A 20,799-nucleotide genomic window follows, 5' to 3' on the forward strand; every position below is an offset into this window, starting at 1 on the left:
GAGACATATAAAACTTGCCAGTTCAACTAGGGTTCAGGGACAGGATATTACATCATGTTTAAAACAATGACAGAGAAAAGCAAAGAGCAAGTACAGATCAATTAGAGGAGATGTTGAGGCAGCAATGCAAACATGAAGTTTAGGAAAAGATTAAAGATGTAACTCTTCCAAAGTTAGATATGAGAAACAGGTCTGCTGCTTTCAGGCCACTGACCTTCTCTAAATCAATGATTTTGTATTTCTTAGAGAAAAGAAGAGCAGGGCTTTCCTATGAAAACAAGTCTCCCAAATGACTTATAAAGGATCTAAAAGGTATAAACTCATTTATTGTCATTCACATTTAAGGCAAATATAAAAATTAGCTGGAAATCATTTCCATAGGAGGATCCACAGATTGAAGACATTTTAAATCTGGACTTGTGGGTACTTAAACTGAGAGCTTCAAGGAAGTTAAACAAAGTTTGAATATGAGCAACTCATAATAAAAGTGTCACTTTGGTCTGTAATTCATATCAACTCTAAAATCAGTTCTATAAAGTTATCAATAATGTATCTGCAGTATTACATTCTGTAATACCATCACTCATGAGGACAGTTGAGAATAATTTAGACAGTTCTAAGAAATAGTATGTATTCTCATGTAGGAAATGGTTCTTGTAAACTTGCCCGGCTGTGTCAGATATATGGCAATTTCAGTACTCTATCTTGAATAAGGAGTATCCAGATAACATATGGGTGTGTTTTATGACATTAATCTCAAATAGAGATAAACTAGTTTGAAATATGGTTATATATAGTTGTAAAAAGATGTTTTTTACAATGTCATTTATTATAATCATGAAAAAGAGGAAGCCATCTAACTGTCCCTAGACAGGGGAGTGGCTGGGAAAATAGTAGCAACTTCTAAAAATGAAATATTATATATTTACAAAAATGATGCAACTTGAGAGTTTTTCATGACATTGGCACATACTAATGCTAAGTAAAAAATGAGTATACAAAATTATATGTGGCCATAAGATCTCAAGTATGCTTAATAACTAGCAATAAGACTTTAAAGAACCATGCCCAGGGTTGACAAACAATTTTTTTTTCTTTTATTTCAGGTGCTAGGGATTGAACTCAGGGCCTCACACTTACTAGACAAGTACTCTACCACAGAGCCACATCTTTAGCTGCATCCCGCCCCCCTATTTTCTACTATGAGCAATCACCACTTTTATCATTGGAAGACCTTCCAATACACTAAAAAGGAAAGTACATTTCTAAAAAGATTTAGGAATGTATCACTAAAGTATGCTTAGATTTCTTTAAAACACAAAATGAATTTATCATGAATCTATCCATATTTTTGGCCTGGGGGTCTCAATAATTTTTTTTCATGCTTACTATCTATAGTGTAAGACATAAAACATATCATATTTGTTCCTTCATTTATCTGTTTTTCTCTTTTATCTTTTGTTCTGGGGGTTGAGTAATTGGTGAAAAGGTCTCTGGGTGGCCCTATAGCCTTCTTGTGGCTTTGCAGGATGCTTAAGGTACCTACTCGGTCACACTTGATACTTCTCTCAAGATTTCCCTTCATCTTTCTTCTCCTTCTCTTGAGGTTTGGCCATCTCAACTGAACCGAATTTAAAAATGTCCTCATGGTGCCAAGTACTTTGCAGTCTTCTTTTTTATTTTTTACTGAAATAGTATTTCAAGCAGCAACCTACAATTACCCTTTTATTCCTGTTTTAGTTCAAAGAATTATAAAATCAGAGAACATTTGACTTTGAGGGTACTTTAGAAAATATCTAGTCCAATTTTGGTCATTTGAAAGATGTGCCAGTCTTAAGTCAGAGTAAGTTTAAATAATGAGTTCCTAAACCCACTGTCTAGTCATGGTAGAAGGAACTCAAATGAAAACAGTATAATGAAACTAGGAAGTGATGTACTTGTTTGACATTCATCAAACCTTGATGACACTAGTTCTTGTTTTGAGAGTTGAGCTTTCTTGGCCTAAGTGGGGGGTGGGGTATAAGAAGGAAAGGGTGAAAGGAAGAGCCCATGGGATAAGGAAAGGGCAATAAAGAGAGTAGATAACAAAGAAAGCTGCAGAGCCTTCATCCCTGGGAAGTCAAGATCAGAAGATATCTTCAAGTCCTGTCCAACTCTATTATCCTACACCAACAAGAGACTACAGGATCTGGAAGAGGCATTTTAGCCTGAAACTGGAAACCACAGGATTGTCCTGCAGGGAGAGGGGCTGGAAATTTTTGACCCTTTCTTAAGCAGGGCAATCGACAGACTTCATGAATTTATGGAACATGAACTAACTTATTTTGGTGCTCCATCTAAAGTTTCCACTTGACCTGCAGGGGTCAGGCCTTCTGTAGCCTGTCTTCTCTCCAGCTTCATTCCTGCTGTATTCACTCTCCCTCCTACATTTTTCTCATTCTGACATTTAAATTTCTTTCCAGCTCATAAAGCTTTTGTATTATTTAGATGTTTTCCACATAGCCTTTGCTCTCTGGGAGTGTTATTATACAAGTCTATTAAGTAAATATATTTTTAAAGGATAAAGAAATAACCAGCAAAAATAATTAAAATGAGATAAAGTTCAAGGAGTTAAGAATGATTTGGTCTAAAAAAGAAAAGATTTAGAAGGTACTACATGACTCCCACGGAAAATATTTTTTAAAAGTTGACAGACTGCCTCAGGAAGGGTGGGGGCCATTTCCTTGGTGATGTTCTAGTGGAATTGGAATGGCTATATGGTAGGTTACTGTAAACAAGCTTAAGTATTTACATTTTAAATTTATAATTCAATGAGCCCATGGAAAAATATTAAAAGGAAATATATTTCAGCCACTCAAATCTGAGCATGTAACACAAGGAAGCAGTCTTTCCTGTAATAAAAAAGACTGAACCAGGTGCTGTGGTACATGCCTATAATCCCAGAAACTGAGGCAGGACAATCACAAATTGGAGGAGGCCAACCTGGGCAAGACCTTGTCTCAAAAAATTAAAAGGGCTGGGGACATAACTCAGTCGTAAAGTACCCCTGGGTTCAATCCCCAGTACCAAGAAAAAAGAAAGAAAAGGAAAGAAAGACTGCATTTAGATAGGAGGAAAAAAATTATAACCAAATGAGCTGTTGCACTCTGAAATTAGTTCCCACTAAAAATGTGGAATTGACTACAATTGAGGTTTTTAAATGGATTATTACCTTGCTTGACTGTTTTAGGTACAATGCTGCTTTCAAGCAAAGGACAAGAATGGCTAGCTGAGTTTTATACACTTATTCCCACTCTAAGATAGAAAAGTCTTCTAAACATTCCTCCCTTTCATCCTTTCTTGTACTCCCTCTAGATAGATTCCCCTGAGGTTCTAAGGTTTTTCCTTTTTCACTAATAACCAAAAATAGGTTGATTTTCACAAACAAATCATTTATCATATGAAACTTTAATCAACTGGCAAACCTAGGATCCCGTGTTCTAATTCTGTGCCCTTAAGTATTGGGTGGTTGGGCTAAGTTCCAAGAGCTATATTAGGGAAATACTTTCCTTTCAGCCAGTTTGAAATGGAACCATGAATGTAAATAGATATCCTGGTTCTTACATATTTATTTATTAATTTTTTCTGATTATTTTGGGGCTCAATCAAAACAGGGATAGGACTTATCAAAACCTTGATTTCCTGATACTACTACATAGTTTTTCTATAAATATACAATTAATATGAATAGTTGATAAATGATTTTTATCTTAACTATTTTCCATGCTCAACTTACAGCCCCATATTTCTTGTTCCATCCAGAGATTCTTAAGCAATAGTTTACAAGCAGCAGAAAAAGCAACAGAGTACAGATAATTATTAAATGGATTTACCCAGCCTCTTCCATTGTGCTATGTAGAAGAATGTCCAATTCTCATAAGTGCTTCATTGGAAGTGTGGAAACTTGATTCAACTCCACCAATAATTTGTCAAATTAACAGGGTAATCAAGTTAAACAAGACAAAAATTCACAGAATTGCTCATTTGATTGATAACTCAGGTAGAAATTTAGTAGTTCTATGGATTTCTTCCACAGAGACTACCTAAATTGGAATCTTTTTACTAAATCAAGAAACCATAAGCTTTTTTTTTTTTTTAATGTTACCATCAAAGAACCATGGAAATAGCTAAAATAACATAAAAGAGATAAGGGATCATAAAATTTCTTTGAAAACCATTTCCTCATTCTGAGAACACTGGCTTGCTCCTTTTGTATGATCAAGAACTGGCTCCCTTACCCTCTATTTTCTTCAGACAACATGGAGCAAGGGAGGATGCTCTGATATAAATTAGAAAGACACTTCTTATAATAACCAGAACACAACCAGACATAGTTCCTCTTTCATAATGTTTTATACAAGCTCAAAAAAGGAAGAAAAATGTGTAATTATTCTATCTTTTATCATTACCTGTTTACTTCTAACAAAGCTTTGGTATCTATTCGGGAGTGGCAGGGAGGGGAATTCAAATCACTGTCTACTGTCACTTCTTTTCAGCATGATAGCAATGGCTTCTCTCAGTTTTTATTCAGGAATGTTTTTATTTTGTCTTCACTTTTGAAAAATAGCTTTGTGGTAGATGATTTCTTTCAGCACTTTCACTATGTCATCTCGCTACCATCTGGCTTTACTGTTTCAAAAGATGACAGTGTTTAAACCTTATTGGAATTCCACTGTATTTGATAGTCATTTTTCTCTTGCTGCTTTCAAGATTTCCTTTTTTGGTCTTTAAATCTTCTGACTACAATGAGTCTGAATGTAGATGTCTTTGTGTTTATCCTAATTGGAGTATGTTAAACTTCTTGGATTAGTATTTTTTCATAAAATTTGAAAAGTTAAAATATTTAAATTATCATTTCTGCCCCCATTTCCTAGTACTCTCATTGGTGCACTAATGGTGGCCCACATTTCTCTGTGGCTCTACTCATTTTTCTTTCGATCTTCAGACTATATAATCTTTTGTTCTGTCATCAAGTTTGCTGAATTTTCTGCCAACTCAAGTTTACTGCTCAACCTTTCTAGTAAATTTTTCATTTCAGTTAGTATACTTTTCAACTCCTGAATTTCCTTATTTTTAAAACATTTCTTTTAAATACTGGTAAAACAGAGCATAAAATTTACTATCTTAACAGCATTTAAGTGTACGTACAGTTCAGTAGCATTAAAACCATTGACACTGTTGTGCAAACATCACCACCATTCATCCATAGAACTCTTCATTTGTAAAACTAAATGTACCCATTGAACTACTTCTCCTTCTCTCACCCCATGGTAACCAATATTTTATTTTCTGTCTCTACAAATCTCACTACCTAAGTACTTCACAGAAGTAGAATCCTAACAGTATTTGTTCTTTGGCTACTGGTTTATTTCACTTAGCATATCATCCACGTTGTAGCCTGTATTGGAATTATGTTTAATACATTACAAAATATAGTATATTCAATAATTTAAATTTATAATAATATATATGTATGTATAATATACACATATTTCATTATATGTGTAGCTCACATTTGGTTTAACAATTCATTCATCAATGGGTTGCTTTGTCTTTTGGCTGTTGTGAATAATACTGCTATTAAAATTGGTATAACAATATATACCATGCTTTTTGTTCTTTCAGATATATATCCAGAGGTAGAACTGCTGGATCATCTGTTATTTATATTTTCTATTTTTTTAGAAATTTTCATTCTGTTTTCCACAGCAACTTCACTATTCATTATTTCCCAACAACAGTCTATAGTATTCCAAATTCTCCATATCCTTGTTAACATATGTTATTTTTTATCAGTTTTCTTTTTTCCTGTATATAGTAGCAATTCTAATGGGAATAAGGTGATATCACATGTGGCTTTGATTTTCATTTCCTTAGTGATCAGTGATGTTGAACATCTTTAATATGTTGTTGGCCATTTTTAGATTTTTTTATTTGTTTGTTTGGTCATGAAATTCATTTGGAAAAATAAGAGACTCAGAATAGCCAAAATAATCCATAGCGAGAAAAGTGAAGCAGGAGGCATCACAATATCAGTCCTTAAATTATACTACAGAGCTATAGTAACAAAAACAGCATGGTATTGGCACCAAAACAGACATCATAGGAAGGGGATAGGAAGGGCAGCAGAATACAACAGACACTAGTATGGCAGTATGTATAAACATGGCTATATAACCAATGTGATCCTGCAATCTGTACACGTGGGAATAATGAGAATTCATACTCCATTTGAAACAAATGTATATGATAAGTCAAGATCAATGTAATGTTTTGAGCAACTAATAAATTTCTGATGTTTAAAAAAATACCAATGATACAGAATAAAAAACACAGATATAAACACATATAAATAGTTATCTCATACTAGACTACGGCACCAAAAGCCTACATTAGAGAAAAGATAGCCTCTTCAACAAATGGTACCGGGAAAACTGGAAATCTATATGTAGAAAAATGAAATTAAACCCCTTATCTTTCACCCTGGTTGTACCCAACCTCCCACTCAACTCAACATGGATCAGGGACCTAGGCATTAGACCAGAGACCTGCCCTGGTAGAAGAAAATGTAGGCCCAACTCTTCATTTGTAGATCTTATTTGGAGAGATGTCTATTCAACTCCTTTGCCCATTTTAAAATCAGGTTTCTCTTAATTTATGTTGAGTTATAGGATATTTTTTATCTATTCTGGATATGAACCCCTTATCCAATATATGACTTATAAATATTATCTCCTATTCTGTAGGTTGGCTTTTCACTCTACTGTATCCTTTGATGTTCAGAAGTTTTAAATTCTCTTATGGTCCAATATTTTTACTTTTATCATCTGTTCTTTTGGTATCATAGCTCCACTGGTTCCTTTTTAAAACATAATTTCTACCTCTTTATAAAAATATTCTTTATTTGATAAGCCACTACTAACCTACCTTCTTTTAATTCCTTAAACATTATTTCCTTTAGTCTATTTACAACAGCTAATCTGAAATCTATGTCTGCAAAGTTCAGTACATGGGCCTTTCAAAAGCAACCTCTCTTGCCTATCCCTTTTCCTTGTGTATGTTATACTATCCAGTTTCTTTAAATTTTGATTTTTTTTCCCTAAAAATTGACCCTTTCAGATAATATGCTATACCAACTCTGGTTACTTTCCCCCTTGTTTTTATATTTTAGTCTGGCTCTTTAGGGATCACCCAATGGACAGCATTTATTAGTCAAAGGTTAGCTTAAACCTCTTTAACCAATTACATTTTCATTCAATATCATGGGTGTGGGGCTTAAAGATTGCCTTAACAGCTCAGGGAGTAAGGGGTGGAAGGGACATCTGAAAACAAATGGCAGCACAAGGTATTCTTTAGGGAGTTAAAATTTCTCTGTATCCTGCCTACAGTGATGGTCATAAAAATCTCTGCATCTGTAAAACCTCAAGATATACACCAGAAAAAGTGACTTTTACTGCATGTAAATTAAACAGAAAAAGTGACCAGGATTTGCCTTTAGAAAAGCATACATTTACACCTGTACTGCTCTTCCACAGATGGATCCAGTCTAATCACAGGAGTTCCTAGAAGCTGACCTCTTAATATTTAGTGGAGAGAGAAAAAATAAAGTCTTTCTTATTATACCACTGCCTTCTCAGAACAAAATAAAAATTAAGCTTCGAGAAGATCATTTGAATACCTAATGTAATATGATAATGTCAAGTTCTTATGCCTGATCAAAAGAAGTTTCTTCTAGATCATGCTTTGAGTCATTTTTCTTCAAATAAAAATTCTAGGTTTACTTAATTAGAACTGACAAGTCTGACAGAGCCTGAAGACATTACAACTTAAAAATCAGGGAAAACCCAAACAAAGGTTAAAAAAAAAAAAAAAAAGTAGAGATGGCCAAAATTAGGCCTGACAGAAAGAGGCACATGGCCGGATACACACTGTACTAAGTCCCTAGGGATACTTCACTTTGCCCAGCAGACTAAGGCACAAAGTGACAGAGCTTCCCAGTAGTTCTCTATTCCTGTGCCAGCTGCCACTTTAATTTCAAGTCAGGTCTAATGCAACACTCTTTTTTTGTTTTGTTTTATTATTAGGGACTGAACTCAGGGGCACTCAGCCACTGACACATCCCCAGCCCTATTTTGTATTTTATTGTATTGTACTGTATTGTATTTAGAGACAGTGTCTCACTGGCTTTGAATTCATGATCCTCCTTCCTCAGCCTCCTGAGCCACAGGGATTACAGTTGTGCATCATAATGCCCAGCTTACCGCAACACTCTTAAAAAAACAACAACTTTGTAATAGATGAGTTCATCTATAACTCCTAACCACTTCACTGTGTTAACTACGTTCATATCACATTTGTTTTAGTCTTTAGAGTAAAGGCAAAACAAACAAAACAAAAGATGAATGAAGAAGCAAGCAAAAACAAAAAGAAGAAAATACATTTAACTCACATCTTTAAACTGAGGTCCATTCTCCTCTTCCTCTTACAAGAGACAGCATCTTACCCTTGATGGCCATTAGTTTTCCTACCTTCTCTGCAGATGCTAACGATATTTTTTATATGCTCTATCCCTTTTAAGGACACAAAGAGACATATTTTGCTGGGCACAGTGGCGCATGTCTGTAATCCCAGTGGCTCACGAGGCTGTTCACAAGTTCAAAACCAGCCTCAGCAAAAGTGAGGAGCTCAGCAAATCACTGTGACCTTATCTCTAAACAAAATACAAAATAGGGCTGGAGATGTGGCTCAGTGGTAGAGTGCCCCTGAGTTTAATACCCAGTTCAAAAAAAAAAAAAAAGGGACATTTTTTGTTCCTTTGAACTATTCAACTTGCAAATAATTCTATTAATTTCAACTGCCTGTTTATTCCACCCTGATGAGGCATTTCACATACCTGTGCTTATACAGAATGCAGGAGAGCCCTGGGTCTGAACTCAGTTGAGATTTCTTGGCAGCTGGGACATGCTGATGTCCCAGAAATTGCCCCATGATGATGCTCACTTGGAACAATTCCTACCCACTGAATATCTGAATTTCAGGGTTCACCTATCTCTCTCTTTCCCCATGTGGATGTATCTTCACTTCTTTTTGGAGGCAACAGTGCAGAGAATTACATAATTACACCTACCATCTAATTGTAGGAGGAGACAAGATGATAAAGATGGGGATGAAAAGAGGAGCACTCCTTGTGAGGATGAAGAACAGTAAGAAGGAACCTGAAAAACCTGCTTCTGACTTCTCTGAAATATTCATCTATGAGTAACAAAGGTTCCATATGAAAGGCCAGGTCTAAATCTGGGACATAGGATCCTGGATTCCTTCTATTTTCTCAAGGCAATTTGATTTTAGATTAAGTTTTAAGGTTCTGATCCCACTGAAAGTGGAGTCAATTTAGTCTCAATCTAACCCTGAGTGCCCAAAGTAGACCTGGTGACAGATTTCACTTCACTTTAAGCCAAGTTTTAGAACATACTTCAGAGAGAGACCCTTTAAATAACCATCAGAAGTACTTATTCTCACCTGTCACTATACAAAGCAGGTTAAAAGGGGGGCTGGAGGGCTACTGTTTTTTGCTCAATTTTTTACTGCAAATAACCTTTAGTTAAGGCCACAAGGACACCCTAGCAGCATTAGGCAGAAATAATTGAGAGCCAGGACTATCTTAAAGTGCTATCATTTTTAGTTAACACTGGTGAGATACACTCTGATGCTACAAAAATAAATACTTTGGAAATACTAGCCAGGTGACTTGTTCTTTCCATCATCCCTCATCAGTGTCACTCAAGACGTTTCCTGAGGTCTACTGAATATGTTCTCACCAGTCCTTATTTTGCACTTAAGATCCTGAGTGATGGCACCTTACCAAATTTAAATGGATAAGTACTATTTTAATTGGTTTTAAAATATGTTGGATCCCAGCTGCCATCCTTTACTCTGCAAACAATACTGAACCTGACAAACTGGCCAATTTGAGATCAGAGTTCATTGAAGATCCAGGGCAGTAGTAAGATCAGATGTTTGCTGATTGCCTCTAGTGCTGAATAATTAGCATAATTAACCTTTGTCAATCACTGCTCTACATCAGTTTGTGCAGGCTTCTTCCCAAGAGTCAACATCTCAAGTCTCTGTCTTAAAAATAGGTCAAATTTTTCCATTATAAGAATAATATGTGCTCATATAAAAATTTTGGATAAGTATAAAAAACTAGAAGGGAAAACAAGGAAAAATGCCCCCAGTCCACAACTGCAAAGTAACCACTATTACCATTTTAGTGTACTAATATCAGTTGGGTTAGGCAATTATGCAAGCCCCTGATAGGACACTGCCAAGTTAAATAAAAAATAATAGTCAATATTAAAATGAGTTAAAATAGTTTTTTAAAGTAAGTTTTTCATTTTTACTTAAGTAATATATGCTCAATGAAGAAAAAAATAACAAACATATAGCCAAAGAAAAGGGGGAAAATCACATATAAACTCATTTCCTAGAGAAAAAATTATTGCTTATATTTGGGGTATGCTTTTTTTTCATGATCTTGCAAACATACACTCCTTTTACAAAAATAAGGACATCAATACACAATATTTTATAAACTGCTAATTTTACTACATCTAGCATTATCATTTTAAAGTAGCTGTTAGTATTGCTGTATAGGGCACTACCATAAAGTATTTAACATTTTAGTTGTTTCTGGGGATATTTTATTGAATGATTAGATCAATAATTCTTGCATAGTCAGTCTAATACAATAAAAGCTTTTTTATTCTGGCCTTTCCCTTCACGTTTAATTTTTTCATTATAATGAAACAAAGTTTATCCCAAAACACTGAGCTACTTTTATTTTTAATGGCAAATATATGAACTACCTATAGATTGATTTTAGAAAAAACTTAATTTTTCCAGGAAAAAAATTCTAAAAAGAATAACTATTTATTAATTTCTCTTTGTACAGAAATTAAAATAGTCTTTTGGGATAGAATCCAGGGTCACACATATGCTCTATCACTGAGCCATATCCCAGCCCAGATAATAACCTTTTGACTGCTATCATTAAAAACCTCAGCAACCAGATTTGGAATTTTTCCTATTGGTTATATAATTACTGAGAGTTCATGGCTTTCAAAGGAACTATATTAGGAGAATCATTCAGGATATTAGAAATTGGCTTTCCATGCCCTCTAATGAGTAAGACAATATCTATCTTAATGGTCAACCACCATTATTCCAGGATCTCATATATTCTGAAAACAGACATAGATGATGTAGTTTGATGTCTGAGAATCAGTTTTTCTCCCCCAAATGTATTAAGGTCCAAAGACAGTATACATGCTTGCAAACTTTATCTCTACGTCCCCTATAAGGCAAAGTGGATTTTGAGCCAAACTGCCCTCACCTGTCTTTTCTCATTTCAAGGACTTTTTGATATTCTGCAAACATGTAATTAACTTTATAAAAGCCAAGAATCCCATATTCAAGTGCTAAAACGTTAGGGACATGACTCCTTGGCTAAGGGAGGGCATTTTTTTTGGACACAGCAGTGCATTACTTGTGTGACACTTTTTAAATAGTACTGAAAAACATGTCCTCAGAAAGCCCTTTCTTCATTCTGATCATAAAAGCATTTATTGTACTAAATACTATACAAAGTATAACAAATAGACACAACTATCAGTGGTTTGGGACCCAAGACAAACTGACCCAACCCAAGACAATTCCATCAAGCAAAAAGCACAAAGAAAATATATTAATGGACAAAAATATAACCAAATTTAAGAAGCATTTATATAATGTGAAAACCAAGTGTGTTGGGGGTCTGAGGTAGTGATTAGGGGACTCTTTTAGGAGTCACTGTTTTGAGTCAGAGGGCAAGAATTGACACCTCCCTAAATCTGGATAACTTATGACATGATAGAGGACAGAAGTTCTGTGGTCTTGGACATTTTGACTGAATTATTTGACATTAATTTATTTTAATTACCTCCTAAGTTTACCATTGGGTTATTAGCTGTAGAGACAAACCTGTCCAGATAAAATATTCTTGTCCTACACTTGCAGTGGAAACCCATGAACATATATCATGCTTGGATTCTCTGTACGTCCTTCTACATTACCCCCTACTTCTAGAGTGTCCAGTGGAATCCCTCATGGCAGGGATGAAGAGTGGCATCTCTGCAGGTGGTATGTCACCTCACTCAGGAACTTTTTTTGTCCTGTGGAAGTGACAAGAGTTGGGAAAATGGGGTATAAACTATTCCCACAGTCTCCTCTCTTTTGACACTAGCTTCATGGTGACCTATCTAACCAGCAGTCTGTTATATAAAGGTCATGGGCTAAGGTCAAGAGGGAGCCCTTGTTTTGAATACATGCCATTTCTTCCCGAATTTTCCTCTAGGTGGCTGTGGAAAAGTCCAATGGGAAGGGAGAGACTTTTAGTAACACTGCTGAAACAAAGTAGGATATACCGATAGCACACCATTATCACTCTCACATTATTTCACTTGATTCCATTTAAAATGGGTACTGTTGGGTCTGAGGGTGTGGCTTAGTCGTATAGCACTTGCTGGGCGTGTGTGAGGCTCTGGGTTTCATCCCCAACAAACTCCACACATTTCTCATTTCAAGGACTTTTTAATACTCTGCAAACATGTAATTAACTATAGTTATAAAAGCCAAGAATGCTACATATCCCATATTCAAGTGCTCACACATACACACACACAAAGGCGAAATCAAAATGAATATTGTCTTAATTACTAAATTCAGAAAAGTAATTGCAAAATTTTCCAGATTAAATATTAATCTTCTCTAAGTGAAAAAAGGAATCCAGAGCAAAGTTACGGCTACAAGGGACTTTGAGAGGTCATTTAGCTCCTGACTTCAGAGATAACATTGGAAACATTGCAAACAAATATAAATGCAGTTTTAGATGACTTCAAGATAAAGTTCATATCTTCCATCATCTAAAGTCTTCCTTTTCTTATATGATTCTTCTTAATATCTCTTCTACTGTTTCTCAAGCATTAGCATGCATCAGAATTGCTTTAGAGGTTTGTTAAAAATGCAGATTCATGGGCTTCACTGCCACAATTTCTGAATCAATAGGTCTTGGGTGGGCCTGAGAATGTGCATTTCTCAGATTCCTAGTTAGTGCTGATGTTAAGGGTACAGGGACCACATCATGAGAACCACTTTCCTAATCTAACCCTTATTGGACTCAACCATTCCAATCTGAATGGAAACAGATACTAGTTGGCCTCATTCTTTGTACTGAGGCATACACTTGAGTAACAATTCAAGAGTCCACCAGTCAGTTTTTTCCCCTCCAGGCTAAATAATAGAAGTTCTCTAACCTCTTATTATAGGCATCATTTTCCAACCCTTTAATCATTTTTTTTTTTTTTTTGAGATTCTTTGTTGAGGCTTCTCCAAGCTTCTTTCAGCTGTGGAGCCATGAACCTGACGCAGAATCTTAGTCAGGGACTGGCTAAGGCTGGTATAAAGAAAGGAGTGATTCATGGATTCATACAGTATATGCATATTTATTAATCTCCAATACCCAAGCTTGCCTTATTAGCTCTTCCTCTGAGTCATGTTCTTCTGATTCCTTTATAAGCTGCAGTAATGCTTCATAGACCCTCATGATACCTGTCTTCTGAGAAGCTTAAAGCTCTTCTCTAACTAATTTCACAGTTGACTCGACATTTTAAACCAGTGCAAGGTTAAGTAATTTGTTCAACTACAAAGCAGTTTAGGAGGGAAGAGAGAATCTGCAACTCAAATTCAGATTTCTAACTCAATATCACTTTAGGAGAAAGCTGCTTTTCATATTTATTGGACTTTCTATCAAACTCACCCCACCACATACCGAGTTTCAGATATAAATAACACTGCTCAATCTCCTCTGCAGAACTGATAAGAAAACTAGAGCCGTGGGCAAGCTTCTGGGGTGAGTGTTTTCACTTATTTCCATCGCTTCCACAGCTACTGAAAGGGGAAGAGAGGTATCACTCCAGGGGGAACAAGAGCCTGTCCCAATCCCATTTGTTAAAAGCCCAATGAACTGAAAGCTAAATTACCCTCAACTCACCTCATCCCATCTTATTTCCCTTTTCTTCCTTTTCATATTTTTTGTTTTGCCAGTTTATTTATTGTATGTCAGAGGGCCCAGTTTCTGTATACTGCCAAATTTTAGCACATGCATTTTTTTGAGAGTAGGAACTATGGTCTCTTTGTGAATTGTATGTGCTCTGGGGGTGCTTAATACATGCTAAATAACAACAGCAGTGCCAGTAGTTCCTGGAGAAATGAGCATTCCTCCCAAGAGGCAGATCCTATTACCATATACTTGTGTCCAACAAGGCAAAGCTGGAGGCATCCCCTCTGCTCACTCACTCTTTCTTTCATTTTAGATAACACAGTTGAAAATGATTATAACACAGTCTCTTGCTACCAAATTTCCTTTTGAAAAAGAATATTCTAGGGATGTAATCACTGAGCATTTGGTTGCAAACCAAAAGGCAGTCTGTTATATAATATAGTCCCTATACAGCCATGCAGACAAGTTACTTATTAAAAAACTTTATGTGGGGGTTGTGAGTGTAGCCTAGCATCTGCAAGGCCTTGGGCTCCATCGCCATCACAGCCAAAAAATGAAAACAAAACCTCATGGGGACGAAGGAGACCCAGAGAAGAGTCCTTTCTGCTTCCCCGAAAACTTCCTCAAAGCTTCAGAGCAGAAAGCTATGCTCTAAGAATAAAGTAACAGTAAAATAAATCAGTTGCAATCAGCAGCAATCTGTCAAAGCCTCTGGGTCTCTAAGCATGTAAAGAGGTAAAGCACTAGGGTGAGAGGACAGTGACTGCAGCTCAAACAGGACTGAGGACAGATGTGCACATCACCTGCAGTGGGAATGACAGCAACATAAGGTATGGGTGGGTGTGCATAGCACATGGCCCAAACTGAGGGCTCCTAGGCTCTTTCTACAGATCGCAAGACCGCGTGTGTTTCTGGACATGTGGACCCCGTTTTGTGACTGTACTGGCTGAACTGTAATCTGTCACAAGGTCATAACCAGTCTGAGCCTCCACTCATATGAGGGAACCACAACCAGTATCACCTTATTGGGTGCAAAGAATAAGTAGTGAAGAGAATTCTAGAACCAGCAAACACAGGCGATTCTGATACTGCCACTTACATAATTAATACTATCTCCTCTTTCATGCACCTGATCACTCTCTCACAGCACATAAATCTTCAAAACACACACTCTGGAAGTGTTTATGAGCATTTTAACAACTCAACCTAAAATACACGTTTCACTAAAATCAATATAAACTTATAGAAATCAATATAAACGTAAAAAAATGGACAAAATCTAATCAGCTTTTCTTTTTGGCAAGCCAAAAAAAATACAACAAATGAATTTTATCTTGAAAACTAACATACAACTACAACATACCCTGAAAAACACCCCCTGGAGATTCTGATGGCACCTTAACTAACAATGAAAAGAACAAGAACTGTTACATTCTTTGAATAATGTACATATTCTGAAGAATATACTGGAACAGAATCCCATTTTCTGCTGAAGATGACATGAGAGACTTTTCTGTTATAATTAATCTAGACTATAAATTATTCTTCTGCTCAATAAAAAACTATGATTAAAAAAAGTTTGTTTCTAAAAATAGCCTAGGAATTCAGTTCTATTTTCCTTTCTTACATTCTTTTCCTACTAAATGTACCCATGAAACATTTCCTTTCATTGTTGACACCTTATGTCATTTGTATTTAAAAATCAGACAACACATAATAACAAAGAAGTTTTAAATGAAGTTTTTTGCAAAATAGAAAAATGGCATCCACAGTACTGAGGGTTTGCCTTCCTCCTTGCTCACAAATGAAGATCTGGAAGACTAATTGTTTTATTAAAATCAATATTCTTGAGCTGATGTAATTTATATATTAATTGATAAAAGAATTTTTGCCTAGTTGTGTGTCATAAGCAAGCTGTTTTGACATGAAGTCAGTCTACTCTGAATGCAAACACACTTCAAAACAAGCAAGGTGATTCTGATTTACTTTAAAATGTTCAATACTAAAGTCATTAGTTTTCCTCAGCCCAAAATTAAGTTGGTAATAACCTGTTAGATTAAAGACACTTAAGGGAAGAGACTTTCAAGGCCTCTGGATAATTTTGATAACTAATTCAATCAAATAGAGGATGCTTCAAATTACTCTCTAACATCTTTCTCATAATTTAATTTTTTAAAAAATGCTTCCGTTTAGGAGCATATGGGCCTATTTTTAAGCACAAAATCTTTTTTTTTAAAAAGCTAATCATCTATACATTTAACAAAATTACATTTGATGTTCCCATTATTTTTGCAGTATAAACTTGTAGAGCCGGGTACAACAGGAATTTGCTTTGAACATTTTTCACCCAAGAGTTAGGTTACCATAGAAAATAAAGCTAAATGTGACATAATATAATGTTTCTGTATTTACAGGAACCATTTCAACTAATCAAACATTTTAACAGATAAAATAAGTAATAATCTACAGGTTGCTATTGCAAAAATAAAAATAAGAATAAAATAATTTCTCTTGGGAAACTGAATAATGCAGGTTTCTTTCTTCAGTACACATTTAAAGAAAAAGCTTTTGCCACCATCTTACATGGTCCTAAAGTACCAATCCCAAAGTTTCCAGTTTTCCCAAGAGTTAAAAATTTCTATGATAGTCACATTAGGAAGATTTGAGGCGCAAAGAACAAAGAGAACTCTTAAAAATTCACTCAGTACTTACAAGTAGTTTCAAAGGAAATCTGAACCACAATTCTTCAGAAGTTTGCTCTCCGGATCATAAACACAATCTGAAGTCTAAAATAGATATCCTATCACATTAGGCCGAGAAGTCACATTTCAGTTTACTAACTTCTACTTGGGTAAACAGTTTTACAACTCATAGAACAAACTCTGGCTAAAATTAACTGCAGCCGAGCAGCAGGCAGGAACACGCTGATTTGCATCATGTGTGCCGGGATTTATTCACTAGGACAACATCGGTGTCCTCTTAATGGGAAATTTGGCCAAGGGGCGTGCCCTCGTGAACAATACATAGCATCGTGATTATGCTAATTATTGAATTCAGTCCAATAATACTAACTTCTTTTAAGTTGGTTTTGCAAGTACTGACAAAGAGAAAGAGTAAGCTCTTTTCTGCAACAGGCAATCACTTGATTTTTATGTACATTCAAATCAGACAAAACTTTGGCAACAAGGTGGCAGTACTGCATGCTCTTTCACAAGGAAAAGCAGATTAAAAGGACATTCGGTCAGATTATTTAAACAGCATGATTTAAATGGGGGTACTATGTGAATTAAGTAGGCATCAAATACACATACCAATAAGCCTATCAATTGAGTACCCTTCAATAAAAGCTTTTTCTGAATAGTTAATGAACTAATTGCATCCACATGCTTTCTGGCTCTGTCTTCTGTACCTCCCAAGGAGTTGCTATGAGGACACAGGTTCACTAATAAATCACAACTGAGAACAAACATCTCAAATATTTGCAAAAGACATTGTCCTTGGCAAGAAGCATTTTGAAGTACATTTAACTGCTCGGCTGGCTGCAACTGGAAAAACTGTCCTCTATAGGTGACCAAACATCTTCAAAGCATATTAAAGCTCAAGAAACAATTAACAACCCCAAGAATACAGCTGACACTTAAAAGAAAATTAGAATATGGTATCCTTTAAAAAATACAAATGCCCTATTAAGTACAACTTAGAACAAAGACAGAACCGCTTAGCATCTATTCAAGATGATTCTGGTAAGTTTGCTTTAGACAATTAACTTCTGATGACACATTTTACTCTTATTGGATACTTCACAAAAGATATTAAAGCACTTTCAAACATCAATCAAATCTCCAAACAGCTCTTCGAGATGTCACTCCCCATCCTTTTAAAAACAGATATAAAGTAATTCAATGACTTGAATCAACACTGGATTATTCCATCCCTCTTCTAAACCCTCTATGACATTTCTTCCATATTAACTATTTAGCTATAATCCTACAGACTTTTTGGAGCTGTTTTCCTAATTTAAAAATGTCATGTTAGTTTACACTTAGGAGTTTATTTTACTCAACTCCCAAATCCCAGGTCTGAGCTACAGAGATTAAAAAATCATTCCTTGATTCTTACTACTGGCAGTTTCCTGTACATGGACCCTTAAAACACGAAGCATTGTCCATCTGTGGCATGCATGCCAAAAGTAGCGAACGGGTTGATTTTCGTTGGCATAAACTGGTACTTGATAGTATAATCTCCTTCCTGTTGTTTACAAAAACTGTTGGCTGCTAGTCTGACTTTCCACCCCCTGACCAAACTCAGGCTGCTGCAGCTGGCACCTACCCCATCTCCACAAGATGGTGGTGTGCACTCCATGCCATTCCAAGTTGCAAGTCCCTGAAAGTGGGCATTTCCATTGTGCTAATAGGAAAGAAGTCAGCACTAACTTCTTTTTGACTGGCTGACCTTGAGTTAATATAATTATTCTCAGTAATCCACAGCAAACTTACTCTGGAATTCTTAAAGCTAAAAGAGGGTATTGTGAGGCTTTTCTCCCCTCACTCCCCTTTGCAGCACAGGAGATTGAACCCAAGGGTGCTTTACCACTGAGCTACATCCCCAGCCCCTCTTGCCTGCCCCCCACTTTTTTTAAAGACAGGGTCTCTCACTACATTGCCCAGGCTGGCCTCAAACTTGCAATCGCCCTAATTTAGCCTCTTGAGTAGTTAGGATTAGACGTAAATGCCACAATACTTGGCTTGTGAGGCATTTTTGACATAATAAGTCTAACTCTATTATGCCCAAGTAGTCTTCAAGCCAAAACATTACTTCTTCCCTGCGACAGATTTTGCACTGAAGAACAATTTGATGTATGTTGGATTCTATATCCATAATACTGAAGGCAGAAGACACAGAGCAATTTTCCAGCTTCTCATAGGTCAAATAGGCTGAGTGTGACTCTGCTGTTTCCTTCAACAGCAACCACACCTGTTCCAAAATTCAAGAACCAAAACATTCCAAAGAAAATAGTGTATCCTTCAATTTACATTAGTCACTTTGCTGTTTCCTTTTCATTACTGAAAATAACTTAATACAACTGCATTTTTTTCCTAGGTATACTTATGACAGTAGAGAAAAGTCTGTAAATCATTTGTTCTCAGAATTTTTGATATGGGAGTGGAGGGATAGGTAGCACCATCCAAATGGAGATTGGTGATCTATGGAATCTTTAATGAAGTAGATTTATGAAAAATTTTAAACTACCACTTTTATGAATCCATACTAATGAATTAACCTAGATAGAAACCTTCAAGTGCAATAACATATACAATTCTAACATTTCTAATTGTCACTTTAAAAAAGAGTGATTATAGGTATGTGGAGCTCAGGAGGCTGAGGCAGGAAGATCACAAGTTCAAAGCAAGCCTCATCAACTTAAAGAGGTCCTAAGCAATTTAGTGAGACTCTGTCTCAAAATAATAATAATAATAATAATAATAATAATAATAAAAGGCTTGGGATGTGGCTCAATGAAGCACCCCGGATTCAATCCCTGGTACATATATATATATATATAAAAAGGAGCGGGTTGGGACTGTGGCTCAGCAGTAGAGAGCTTGCGTAGCATGGGTGGGACCCGGGTTCGATTCTCAGCACCACATAAAAATAAAGGGATTGTGTTGTGTCCATCTACAAAAAAATTCAATCTCTCCCTGTCTCTCAAAAAAAGGAAAGATGAAATTAATTTTAGTAATATATCTTATTATCTTATTTAACTCAGTATGTCCATAGTTTTTTGGACTATTATTTCAACATGCAATGATTTTAAAACTATTTATATCATATATCTTTAGTTTATACTAGTTTGTGAAACCTAGTGTGCATTTTACAATTAGGGCATCTAAATTTGAATGATTCGTATTTCAAGTGCTCAGTAATTACATGTACTTCCAGAGTATCAGAAAATAGTATTAGAAACATCTAACAACAGTTTTTTACAACATATATTAACATGCACAGATATGTGGGCATGTGCTAACTCACATGCACTAGTAAACAGAAAATACGATATGGGGAGACACAAGGATGAGAAAAATCTAGTTTTGTCCTGAAGGATTCAGAGTCTAAAGGGTTTGCATTCTTAACCTCTGAAATAAAACATAAAATGTTCTGTTTTTGTGAAGTATCTGTTTTCTGTAGAGATAACTTTCTTTATGGCTTTATCAAAAAAGAGTCTGTCACCCAAAACAGTAAAGAGCCATGAGGCTAGTCTGGCAGTAGATGGTGGCAGAAGAAAATTGAAGAATTGAGATAGAAAGTGGGGGAAAGACCATTTAGACAGAAATGAAGATAAGTAAACCTAAAGAAGGGAAAAAGAAAAAAAATTCCCTATTAAGTATGAAATTCAATTATAAAATCACGTAACAATATGGTATGTTCTCGTTACTATGCTATATGCTGGGGACAGAAATGAAAGAAAAGTCTTTATGTTGAAGGAGTTCATATGTTAGTAAGAGGAACTGACTTACCCCAGCAAACAACGTTTTGGGAAGTATAAATATACAGTTTATATGCAGTGTGTTATTGCAGAGAGTGAAGGTCACACAAGAGGGACGTGATCCATTTTTTGAATGAAGGTTATTTTCTGATGAAATTTTATATATGTGTTCTGGAATTAC

The 20,799-nt window shown here is 35.7% G+C and overlaps 1 protein-coding gene across 3 annotated transcripts in view; it reads right to left on the reverse strand.

Moving 5' to 3' along the window:
* Positions 1-20,799, reverse strand: part of Slc20a2 (solute carrier family 20 member 2) — a 101,487-nt gene that overhangs the window by 53,373 nt on the left and 27,315 nt on the right. Inside the window, exon 1 of one of the 3 annotated variants that reach the window (XM_005340303.5) lies at positions 16,847-17,187. The exons of the other annotated variants lie outside the window; for them this stretch is intronic. The gene's annotated coding sequence lies outside the window, so the exon portion shown is untranslated. Of the gene's footprint in view, positions 1-16,846; positions 17,188-20,799 lie in introns of those variants that run through there. 3 annotated transcript variants of the gene reach the window in all.

Source organism: Ictidomys tridecemlineatus, chromosome 14 (genome assembly GCF_052094955.1).
Source record: "Ictidomys tridecemlineatus isolate mIctTri1 chromosome 14, mIctTri1.hap1, whole genome shotgun sequence".
NCBI classification, from domain to species: domain Eukaryota; kingdom Metazoa; phylum Chordata; class Mammalia; order Rodentia; family Sciuridae; genus Ictidomys; species Ictidomys tridecemlineatus.